Consider the following 13,302-nt stretch of genomic DNA (forward strand, 5'->3'; position numbering starts at 1 on the left):
CCCGCCTTCAGTCCATCCCTTTCTTGCACTTCCAATGTCAGCTGCTGTGCCTCCTACCCTCTGCCCTGTGTAAGGTAGAACAGAGGAGAGGGCACTGTTATTGTTATGTAGGATGGAGGAAGCCGGGAGTGATGTAAAGGGGGGATCAGACACTGTAATATGAAGGAGGAGGGGTGATGTAAAAGGGAGGCAGGTTAGGAATGTAAAGAGAGTTATATGAAGGGGGATAGGGGTTCTACAAAGGGGGTGAGGACAGAAATGTGAAGGAGGGCTGGGGACTGTGGTGTTAAGGTGAGTGCTATAAAGGGATGAGGACAGGAATGTGAAGGGGGTGGGGGCTGCAATATGAAGGGGGTGCTATAAAATGGGGGAGGACAGTTATGTGATGGGGTGCTATAAAGGGGGTGAGGACAGGAAAGTGGGGGGTGCTATAAAGGTGACCAGCACAGGAATTTGAAGGGGGTGCTATAAAGAGGGTTATGACAGTTATGTAATGGGTGGTGCTTTAAAGGGGGTGAGGACAATTATGTGATGGGGGATGTCATAAAGGAGGTGAGGACAGTTATGTGATGAGGTTGCTCTAAGGGGGGTGAGGACAGTTATGTGATGGGGGTGCTATACAGGGGGTGAGAACAGTTATGTAAAGGGGGTGAGGACAGTTATGTGAAGGGGGGTGCTATAAAGGGATGAGGACAGTTATTTGAAGGGGGGTGCTAAAAAAGAAGTGAGGACAAGAATTTGAAGTGGGTGCTATAAAGGGGATGAGCACAGAAATGTGAAGGGGGTAGCTAAAAAGAGGGGAAGAACAGGAATTTAAAGGGGGATGCTATAAAGGGGTTGAGGACAGTTATGTAAAGGGGGTGCTATAAAGGGGGTGAGGACAGTTATGTGAAGGGGGTGCTATAAAGGGGTGAGGACAGTTATGTGAGGGGGGTGCTAAAAAGAGGTGGAGAACAGGAATGTGAAAGGGGGTGCTATAAAAGGGGTGAGGACAAGAATGTGAAGGGGGTGCTATAAATGGGATCAGCACAGGAATGTGAAGGGGGTGCTAAAAAAGAGGGGGAGAACAGGAATGTGAAGGGAGGGTGCTAAAAAAAAGGGTGAGGACAGGAATGTGATAGGGGGTGCTATAAAAGGGGTGAGGACAAGAATGTGAAGGGGGGCTATAAATGGGATGAGCACAGGAATGTGAAGGAGGTTTCTATAAAGGGTACTGCATTGTGAAGGAGGGGTATTATAAAGGGGGTTAGAACAGAAATGTGACAGGGGACTGCAATGTGAAGGGGGTATGATGTGCAGGGGGGCTGAGAACACTGATGTAATAAAAGGATTGTGATGTGAAGAATCTGAGGCTGGGTTCTTATTATTGCATACTGCGTTAAACTAGCAATTTGATAACCATTTATGCTGCACAACTATTGTGCTCCTATAGTAGCACCTTCTTTTTATTCTACTGGTCATGTGCTTTCAGCAAATATGTGGTGGGGGAGATCTTTTACAAACTCTGAAAGCTGTAAGTGAAAAAGGAAAACCTCCTGATTTCTATAGAAATATGCTTATTTACAGTTTTGTGTACATTCAATTTTCCCCATTTTGCAAAAAAGGCGCAATTTAAAATGTACAAATATTTGTTATTTATGAACTCAATACAAGTTAAACTTTTATATTTAGTAGGAATTAAGCAGCACTTTTGTAAAAATTTGTATCTGCTAGTATTGATTTTAGTGTATTTTTAGTGAAAATACTTTATTGAGAAACATTTGCACAAATATCATGAGGCCCTAAAAATCAGTAGTGCAGTCTTTTATTCTACTGGTCATGTGCTTTCAGAAAATATATGGTTTGGGGGTCTTTTACAATCTCTGAAAGCTGTAAGTGAAAAATGAAAACCTCCAGATTTTTGGAGAAATTTGTTTTTTTTACAGTTTTGCGTATGTTCGATTTTCACCATTTTGTAAAAAGGCACAATTTAAAATTTACAAATATTTGTTACTTATTAATGCAATATAGGGTAAGCTTTTATATTTAGTAGGAATTTAGCAGGAATTTGTAACATTTGCTGTGTTTGTATGTGCTAATAATGATTTTAGTGTATTTTTTATTAAAATATTGATTTGACAACATTGAACATTTGCGCAAATATTATGGGGCAACAAAAATCTGTTTCACCATCTTTTTGTTCTACTGGTCATGTGCTTTCAGAAAATATATGTTTATGTTTTGGGGGGTCTTTTACAATCTCTGAAAGCTGTAAGTGAAAAATGTAATTCTTTAGATTTTTAGAGAAATTTGGGTATTTACAGTTTTGCGTACGTTCGATTTTCACCATTTCATTAAAAAGCACAATTTAAAATTTACAAATATTTGTTATTTATTAACTCAATACATGTTAAACTTTTATGTTTAGTAGAAATTTTGTAAAATTTGCTGTGTTTGTATCTGCTAATATGTGTATTTTTAACAAAAATGTTTTTTGTGTATTTTTAACAAAAATATTGTTTTGAGAAACATTTGGGCAAATATTATAAGGTACTAAAAATCAGTATCACCCTCTTTTTATTCTAATGGTCATGTTCTGAAAATATATGGTTTTGATTACAAACTCCGAAAGCTGTAAGTGAAAAATAAAAAAGCAATGAAAAAAATTGCAAAAATGGTCTGGCCATCTGAGTTTGGAGCACAGGGAGCACAGGGCCTGGCATTAAAAAAAAAAGAAAGGATTAAACAGAGGTGTTAAACAGTTTTATGTGATACTTTCTTTCACTCCCTTAGGTCATTTTCAGGGATGAGGTTCGAGTTCACTGCTTTTCACAGAAAGTTAAATTCTAATGTTTACAGATCTTACAAAAGGCACACTATGAACCTAGACCTACATGTAGGTCACACCCATATGGATAAACTGGAGTTTGAACAAAGATTGAAATTCCAGCTAGTGGCACTGGCAAGCACAAAAAATACTGTACATAAACCCAGAAGCCTAAGTATATTCTTGGCTGCATACTAAAAATACTAAAATGGATGTTTGTATTATTATTTGTTTGGTCTGGTCTCGCAATATTATTTTTTTTCACAAAGTCAGTAATAAAGTTTCACAAAATCTTACAGTTTTTAAAATGATAATGTAGAATATGAAAAATTTAATCCTGTATTAAGATGGATGGGGGGGGTGATTTTAGGGTGGCAGGATGGGAAGATTGATGAATAGATAGACTAATATTACTTTTACTATAGTAACTATTATAATAATTTGTAGATGCAATTTTGAAGTTACTGCACATACCACATCTAAGTGAACCTGTGTTCATTTCAAACATACAATAATGTGCAGAGGAACTGGATGTCTAAAGTGAGTATAGATTCAGTTTAGGGCTACACTTACCTTTTATCAGCCTTTATCAGCCAATTGTGTGCAAGTTTTCTTTTCCTTCCACATTATTGGTATTCAATATCAGTTCACTGTATTGACAGGCATTCACACCTTAAGTAAAACAATATATTAAAGTAGAGCTAAAGGCTCATGTGTGGAAGTCTGAACACATCTCAAGTCCAGTTACTATGTGATACAAAAAAAAAAAACATTGTTTACCACATTTGGGTAAGTCAAATCCTCCTTCACCTGTATCACCCATACTCCCCCTTCCAGACACTGCAGCTCACAGTGGAAGGGTTTCAGCAGCGCAGTCAGTTCTGCCAGTCCTAAAAGCAATGGGCAAGCTAGATGTGGCTGCAGGCTTGTGAATCAGAAGTGACAAAGCTGATAGCCACATGCTCTGCAACACCATCCACCAGTTTACTGCAAACACCCAACACTGAACGTAAGAAAAACAAATCTTTCATCAGGCAAGAAAGGGCCTGAGCTAATGAGCTTCACAGATGTCTATGGACTGCAGATTCTTCCATCTATAAGAAATGTATAAGCAGTCCATATGCAGGTCACTGGGGGAGGTGCGGTACTGCACTCTTCCTGCTCAGTGTGTGTCAGGGGCTGAACCTGAACCTCTGCTGTTTTAGGCAATGTCTCTTCTTGCTGAGCTTCCTGTAATGTTGAACAGTTCCCTGGAAAATTCCTTAAATGATGCAGTCTTAAACCTTGTTTGTTTTTAAACCCTAAACTCTTTGCTCCTCCCATGAACGTCCTGATTTAAGCCATGTCTCTGCACTTCTTGTTTGCCAGATTATTGTGCTCTCTCTAGCCAGTATCTCACTCCTGTCTTCCCTGCTGCTGACCATATTTTGCTACCACTCATTATCGACCATTGGCTTGCTCCTTGATTATGCTCCTGCTTGATCCCACCCTGCAACTACTTGTTACAGACCTTTTGGCTTATTTACTGACTATGCTTCTGTTTGATCCCTACCTGCTTATCTGCTACTGGACCCCAGCTTGCTCACTTCCTGGTGGGGCAATCCTGAGGACAGCGACCTTGTACAAAATCCATCTCCACCATCAGGAGCTCTGGTGAACACCGGTTTTGGTACTTAGACTCTGCACCTCCGATGAGCCCACATCATTCACCAGACACCTGAGACTGGCAAACCCATCCAGACCCTGTGCTTTTCATTTTCTGAACTGACATATCTAAACTGGGGTGTGCATCTTTCCTTTATTGCAGGTGTTAGGAAGGGCAAGGAGGGTTATTTTAGAAACTTTTTGATTGTTTTTAAGGCTAAACAAGAGTTTCTTTGCAAGATTAGTTTAAAAAGTTGAAATATATATATTTTACATTGTACAAAGGAACAAATGCATTGTTTTGCACTTAACATTTCCTGGAACATGAGATTCATTAGACTTTTGCCAATTCTCGTTTCATTGGCCACAAGCTTTTTAGACATCCTCTGTACTTTGTCTAGTAAATGACTTGCATCCTCAATATGCCTTTAGGCAGTGAGGGAAATATATTAAAATGCTTTGACAGATTACCATTTATATTCAACATGACAGGAAATTATGTAGGTTTTCTGAGCTTGTTCTCAGGTTATATTAATTGAAAGAAATCGTCATGATATGAAGTCAAATGAAGTAGTACGATGGTAATGGGAGATGTGCCGTAGGACAATTATGCAAATCACATAATACATTAGTTATTATTTGAAAGTGGACTCCAGGTTTGGATATACATGCATTTCATGTAGAATGAAACCAATGGGAAATTCTATCTGTATAGCCACAGACAGGTGCATATTCTTATGAGCCTCTTTGTTTCATGTGCTAATCCCATGTAAATTTTATATTTATTAAGATGCAAATCTAAATAGCAGTAATTACAGGCTTTATGAGGATGCACTAAAGATGTTCATTTTCTCGTTTCATGGTGCCACTTGCCAAGAGTCCATTTCTCTCAGCAATTCACTGGACTCCAACAGCATGTTCTAATTTTAAGTTCACACTTTTCATTGACCCCTACCATATGTTAGTGGCTATGTTCTCACTGGACTTACTTCTTTTGACATAACAAGTGCAAACCTGCCTACACACACCATGCAGCCCTCAAAGAGTTAACGTGTATGGAATCTCATCCCTCTGCAGATATTGTATGTGATCCGCAGTGATACAGGTGCCTTGCCAAATACTGGACCCATGCCTATATAATTAAATAGAGCTTTGCTTTGATTTAAAGTGTATGTATAGTCTAAACATTATTCTTTGGTAGGAAAGATTTAAATTATTTAGAATTTAAACATTTTCATTGTTGTCTGTGTCCCCATTGGATTAATTCACTCTCTTTTGATGACCCTCATCATTAGGGCAGAAAGGAATAGGAAAGTTCACTGTGACAGAACCATCTGACTTTGTATTATATTGTTGCTGCCTCCTTTCGTCTGTTTGTTCGGCTGTTCCACGGCCCGTACAGCCCCCCCCTTTGTTCCCCTATGTTTTAGCTGCTACGCTCCAAATTCCTTTAAAGAGGTTGTCACTATGTCTGCAAATTCAATGTGTATTAGCTGCAGATTGAGGGGGGGGGGGTTGTTTCCAGCAGCCCCCTCCTAAAGAATGTCTACTGATTAACTCAGTGCTTTTGTCTAAAATAGGACAGTATGTTAATAGAGTCTGAAACTATTGATAAGCATGTTAATGAGCTCACCTGGCTGTAATTACACAGTCATTGTTCATGTGGTATTCTCAAAGTATATATAAGTGTGTGTTTCTTGCAATAAAGGAAAAAGAGAGTTACTCTCGATCAAACCTCACTACAGAGCCTTGTCTCGTACTTGGGGGGGGAATTATTGATGTGCTTCATGTATGGCGGATTGGAGTGGTCGATAGCTGTCCGGGTGTTTGGGAGTGGATTATCCTAGACGACTGTAACCCCTTTCATACTTTGGGGTGTCGTAACAATTGGTGGCAAGCGACAGGATGAGTCCCACCGCCCAGAACAGTTACCGATGCAGTATGAGGAGCTGAAACGGATTACCCTCAAAAAGTTATTGCAACGTAGAGGACGACCAGCAGGTAATTTAAAGAAACGAGAGATTATTGCTCAATTGTTGGAGATGGATGCAGCACAAGAAAGGGAGAGAGCTAATGTGACCGGCATCTTGGATTTAACACCCGAGGAAATACAATTTAACCGGGCAGTGCAAATAAGGCTGGCACATTTTGGCCCCAACCCTACAGCTGACATTGTGGAACGAGTGCAAGCAGCAGTAACAGCCCAACTGCAAGGAAGAGGAGTGGCAGCAGCGGAGGTACCCCATAATAATGTGGGAAGAAAGAAGGTACCTTTTGCTGCGTTTAAAACTTTTGTGGAATCTGAGGAGGAGATTGATGGATTCTTGGCAGACTTTGAAAGGCAGTGTACCTTACACAGGGTGCCCACGGACGAATGGGTCACCATCCTCTCTGGGAAATTGTCCGGCCGGGCCAGTGATGCTTTTCGGGCCATCCCGGAGGAGGAAATTATAGATTACCGGGCCGTTAAAGATGCCCTGTTGGCCAGGTATGCAGTAACGCCAGAAGTATACCGGCGGAGGTTCAGAGAGACCCCCAAGCAAGTGAGTGACTCCTATATGGAGTGGGCATGCAGAGTACACCGTGCAGCAACCCACTGGATGGCAGGATGCCAAGCTGTATCTGGGGAGGAGATCTTACAAGTGTTTTTGTTGGAACATTGCTTCAACAAGTTACCTGCCGGGGTCAGAGAATGGGTCCGGGACCGTAAACCCTCCACTTTCCCGGAAGCCGCTCGATTGGCAGATGAATATACCGACTCTCGTAAGCTGGATGATAATGTGCCCAAAGCCCCTGCCAGGGTGGAGTACCGACAAGCAACACCCACCAGTACTACTATTTACCAGGCTCCAGCACACCGCACCCCGACTTTGCCTGCAACCAACAGCTATGCCCAGCCACCCCGTTTTAACTCCAGGGATTATTTGCAACCCATCCGGTGCTTTGGATGCAAACAGCTTGGGCACAAAAGGCCGGAGTGCCCGTTGAACACAGCCAACCATGCACAGTCATGGAGACGGCCAGCCGGCGGAAATCCACGCAACTCCCCGCCTGCTGCTCACTGCATTGAGCAGGAGGAATGTTGGGGCGTCCTCCATGAAGCAGACCCGGTCCAAGCCGCTCATCAAGACAACAGGCAGCAGCACCGGCAGATGGTTAAGCTGAACGGAAGGGAAGTCAGCGGGTTACGAGACACTGGTGCCACTATGACTTTGCTGCAGAAAGATTTGGTGTCTGAACATCAACACACCGGAGACGCTGTGGCTGTGAGGGTAGCAGGGGGTGCTGTTTTTCGCCTACCTGTTGCCCGAGTACACTTGGATTGGGGAGTGGGGGCTAGACATGTTAATGTGGGGGTTATGAAAGACTTGCCTGCGGATGTTCTTCTTGGGAATGACTTGGCCCCCCTTGTTTCTGCATATGCTCCCATGGGCCCCAATGAAGTTAATGCTGTGACCACTCGTGCCCAGACCCGCGCTGCCAGAACCGACCCACCTGCTACTGAGACCCAGGTAAGACCTTGTTCCCCGACGATTCCCTCAGATCAGGCCCCTTTGAGTTGGGATACCCCAGAGGAGTTTGGGAGGGAAACCCGGGCAGATCCAACCCTACAGAAGTATAGAGCTAAGGCAGATGCTAGAGAGGAAGGACCAGATGGGGAGCGGTATGAGTGGGTGGGGGATAGGTTATACAGGATCCCTAAACCGTCCCAGAAAAGTTTGGCCCCTTCTCCGAATCGACAACTGGTGGTACCTGCTAAGTACCGTCAGGAGATTCTGCGAATTGGGCATGATGTACCGTTAGCTGGACATCTAGGGTCCCGCCGCACAGCCCATAGAATTACGCAGAATTTCTTTTGGCCCAGTCTTAATCAGGCTGTGCGGGTATATTGTAATACGTGTGACACTTGTCAACGGGTAGGGAAGCGGGGGGACCACCCAAAAGCTAGGCTTATGTCTATGCCTATCATTGGGGAGCCCTTTGCCCGCATAGCCGTTGACATAGTGGGCCCACTGGCCAGGGCTAGCCCATCCGGTAAGAAATATATTCTTACCGTGGTGGACTACGCCACACGCTATCCAGAGGCAGTAGCGCTGTCTAATATAGAGGCAGAGACGGTTGCTGATGCCCTGGTTAAGGTTTTCACTAGAGTGGGGTTCCCCAAGGAGATTCTCTCCGATCAGGGGACCCAGTTTACCACTGTGCTTACCCAGCAGCTGTGGAAGGTGTGTGGCATCAAACCGCTACTTAGCTCACCTTATCACCCACAGACTAACGGTCTCTGCGAGCGCTTTAACGGCACCCTCAAGCAAATGCTGAGGACCTTTACTGACGCTTGCAGGGACTGGGAGAGGTTCCTGCCCCATCTGTTGTTTGCGTACAGAGAGGTGCCCCAGGAATCTACTGGGTTCTCTCCTTTTGAGTTACTCTATGGGAGAAGGGTCCGTGGACCTCTTGATCTCATCCGAGGACACTGGGAGGGAGAGACAGAGCAGGAGGGGACCCCCATAGTGCCGTATGTTCTGGAACTCCGGGACCGCATGGAGAGTCTGTCTCTGATGGTAAGGGAGAGCCTCCAGGCGGCCCAGGGGAGACAGAAGAGATGGTACGATCGGGGTGCCCGGCAGCGAGTCTTCCAGGTTGGGCAGAAAGTGCTAGTGCTCAAGCCTGTGAAGACAGATAAGATGCAAGCAGCTTGGCAGGGACCGTATAAAGTGTTAGCTCAGATGTGTGATACTACCTATGTCATAGCCAGCTGTGCAGATGAAAGGATTCAGCGATCCTTTCATGTAAACATGCTCAAGGAGTATCAGGAGAGACCAGAGGATGTCGCTGCAGTATGCGCTCCTGCTGCAGACGACCCAGAGAATCTACCCCTACCAGACTTGTTAGAAAGGGACCCCCAGACTGACCTTACTGCCTTAGTACCGCTGGGGGACCGGTTAAACCCCACGGAAAGGGCTCAGGCTCAACAGCTTCTGTGGGAGAAACAGGCGACGTTCTCCCAAGAACCGGGTTACACTACTCTAGCTGTAAATTAGGTAGAGACCCCCGGACAGAACCCCCTACGACAGCCCCCCTACCGCATCCCGGAAGCAGTCCGAGAAGGAATGCGGAAGGAAATACAGGAGATGACCCAGCTTGGGGTTATCGAGCCCTCCAATAGTCCTTGGGCCTCGCCTGTAGTCCTAGTGCCTAAGAAAGATGGAACTACACGGTTTTGTGTGGACTACAGGCGACTCAACGAGCGGACCACCACTGACGCCTATCCGATGCCCCGGGTAGACGACTTACTTGATCGTATTGCTAGGGGACGTTATCTGACCACCATAGACCTGTGCAAAGGCTACTGGCAGATTCCCCTGGCCGAGGATGCTATCCCCAAGTCGGCATTTATCACCCCGTTTGGCCTGTACCAATTTAAGGTCATGCCATTCGGGATGAAAAATGCCCCGGCTACCTTCCAACGGATGGTGGATGAACTCCTCGATGGCTTCCAGGAATTTGCTTGCGCATACCTGGATGACATTGCGATATTCAGTGAGTCCTGGGAGGAACACCTGGTTCATGTAGGGGTGGTGCTGGATAAGATTCGGGCCGCTGGCCTGACATTGAAGCCAGAGAAGTGCCATCTAGGTATGGCAGAGGTACAGTACTTGGGTCACCGAGTGGGGTGTGGGAGCCAGAGACCAGAGCCAGCCAAGGTAGAGGCAGTGGCTAACTGGCCCACACCTATCACTAAGACCCAGGTGCTAGCCTTCTTGGGGACAGCAGGGTACTACCGACGTTTTGTCCCTGACTACAGCACTATTGCTAAACCCCTGACTGACCTGACTAAAAAGAACCTCCCTAAGCAGGTCCTGTGGTCTCCAGCTTGTGAAGCCGCGTTCCAGGCATTAAAACAAGCTCTTGTGAATGCCCCTGTCTTGGCTGCCCCAGTCCCTAACAAACGCTTTCTTGTCCACACAGATGCTTCCATGTATGGACTGGGGGCTGTGCTGAGCCAAGTCGGGGAGGATGGAGGAGAGCACCCTGTCGCATATCTCAGCAGAAAGCTGTTACCCCGGGAAGTGAGTTATGCGGCAGTGGAGAAGGAGTGTTTGGCCCTGGTCTGGGCCCTGAAAAAGTTGAGTCCCTATCTGTACGGGCAGGAGTTCTCCCTCGTGACTGATCACAACCCATTGGTGTGGCTTAACCGGGTCTCTGGGGACAATGGCAGGTTGCTACGCTGGAGTCTAGCCCTGCAACCGTATAACTTTACCATCACTTACAGACCCGGTAAGTACAATGGCAATGCTGATGGGTTGTCCCGACAAACAGACATCACTCCGGCTTCCTAGTCCTGGTCATCCCCACGTTGACCCGCAAGGGTCAAGCCGGGTCTGCCGGAGTGTCCCACAAGGAGGGAGCCATGTGACAGAACCATCTGACTTTGTATTATATTGTTGCTGCCTCCTTTCGTCTGTTTGTTCGGCTGTTCCACGGCCCGTACAGCCCCCCCCCCCCCCCTTTGTTCCCCTATGTTTTAGCTGCTACGCTCCAAATTCCTTTAAAGAGGTTGTCACTATGTCTGCAAATTCAATGTGTATTAGCTGCAGATTGAGGGGGGGGGGATTGTTTCCAGCAGCCCCCTCCTAAAGAATGTCTACTGATTAACTCAGTGCTTTTGTCTAAAATAGGACAGTATGTTAATAGAGTCTGAAACTATTGATAAGCATGTTAATGAGCTCACCTGGCTGTAATTACACAGTCATTGTTCATGTGGTATTCTCAAAGTATATATAAGTGTGTGTTTCTTGCAATAAAGGAAAAAGAGAGTTACTCTCGATCAAACCTCACTACAGAGCCTTGTCTCGTACTTGGGGGGGGGGGAATTATTGATGTGCTTCATGTGTGGCGGATTGGAGTGGTCGATAGCTGTCCGGGTGTTTGGGAGTGGATTATCCTAGACGACTGTAACCCCTTTCATACTTTGGGGTGTCGTAACATTCACATTTTAGAATTATCAGGATAATTATTCAAATAGGGACAACTGTTCTGGTGACAATTATAAAAGGGAGATTCCCCTGTAGAAATGTTTTACTTTTCTAGAAATAATCAATATTTTCTGTAGAAAACTTAGAAAACTTTTAATTTCCAGTTTTAAACATTCCCTACATCAGCTAAAATTACTTTTAAAGTTTATACTTCAAATTATTTGAGGGTATCCTTCTAAGAGGCTAAATTTTACTTATGAAGCTGAGGCTTATATTGTACTTATTTAATTTAGCGGCCATCAATAGTAAAATCTAGAGATGTTAAATGATGCAACCAGTCAAAAGGTTACTTAAGATTATGAGCCAGGGTGCTCTATACATGCAATGTGTTAGTGTAAAATAATATTTTCTGTAACCCTAACATTTAGTGTAATTTCTAGAATAAATGAATTTTTTTACCCTTGTTCAGATCTTTAATTTCTGCAAACATTTATAGTACTGTACAATTGGACTACATTCGCACCTAAACATATTATAATAAATTCAGTGATTTCCAGTTTAGAACTGCAAAGCTATATTGACTTTCAAGGTATGTCTGCAATCTGTTTCCCTAAATTTAACTGTCTTCTTTGAAAGGAAATTTACATTTTTAAAGGTGATTGCTGGAAAAATGTAATCAAATCCATCGGACCAGGAATAATGGCCGTTATTTATGAAAGCCCCAACGATAGATTTATATATATATATATATATATATATTTATATATTTATTAGATTGTCCACTATACACATATACCAATGTGTTTTAAATTCAAAGGAATCAAGTTACTTTGTATAATTCATAAAAAGAAAAAAAACTCCAAGAATTCAATTTAAAGGTATATAAAAATATATCCACAGAAAACGGTTACAAATTACCCTACAGATATTGTAAGATAATAAGGTTATCAATCATTTAAAAATTCCTTTAGAAAGTCTCCTCCTGTCTAGAGTAAATACTGTATAATGGTTATTAATAATCTTTTAAACCCATTTTCCAGTAACATCTTGAAATACACTGTGAGTCGTGTACAGAAGCAGATGAGAGATGGTAAATCTCTAAAACAATTAATAATAAATAAACCAAACACAAAGAAAAAAGAGAAAGAAGAAAGGCTGGTGCTATGGACATTGGCTAAAACATTGTTTATTTTAGCATATAAACAACAGTCAAATAAAAATCCAACGCGTTTCGGCCATCAGGCCTTAATCATGGTTTGGTGTATATTTCAGGAGTTATGCCCATCATTTTATAAAAATAAGCCTATGCGTACCCTGGGGGTTCTAACAAATTTTTTATTTTGCCTTTTAAAATTAAAATATATATGCATGGATATTACAATAATTAACATAGGATATTAATACATTTTTGCTTCTTTTTTCTGTATTGCTGGGATTTTTCCTGTTGCTTTGTACTATACTAGGAAGTTCATGCAATATGAAGTGCAATGTTTATTGCAAGACATTCAAGTTGACAATATTGTGATAAACCATCAGTGGGCTAAAACAGATTTACATGTTGGCTTGAGTTACAGGATCCTGAGCAGTGTATTTTCCAATTATTTGAATTACTCGACTTTAACCTGAAACATGTGCAGTATGTGAATTGTTACATTGCTAGTGGTAGGATCATCATCCAAGGATTTTTTGTTCTGCTGCTTTCAAAATATACATTTTTTAATTGCTATCTTCATTATAATCTTTTTAACTGGAGTGTTCATTCAACGGGACAACGAATATATTAAAAAAGGTACGACATCATATTGTGAAAGCAAAAAAAAACAATGTTTAACATGAAGACTTCAAAAACATCTGTCCAAGTAAAACTTTGTTTTT

The 13,302-nt window shown here is 43.1% G+C and overlaps 1 protein-coding gene across 4 annotated transcripts in view; it reads left to right on the plus strand.

Moving 5' to 3' along the window:
- Positions 1 to 13,302, plus strand: part of NKAIN2 (sodium/potassium transporting ATPase interacting 2) — a gene marked incomplete at its 3' end in the record, with an annotated part of 1,265,187 nt that overhangs the window by 442,053 nt on the left and 809,832 nt on the right. The gene's annotated exons all lie outside the window — the stretch shown is intronic.

Source organism: Pelophylax lessonae (assembly GCF_965119305.1).
Source record: "Pelophylax lessonae genome assembly, chromosome: 3".
Classification (NCBI taxonomy): Eukaryota; Metazoa; Chordata; class Amphibia; order Anura; family Ranidae; genus Pelophylax; species Pelophylax lessonae.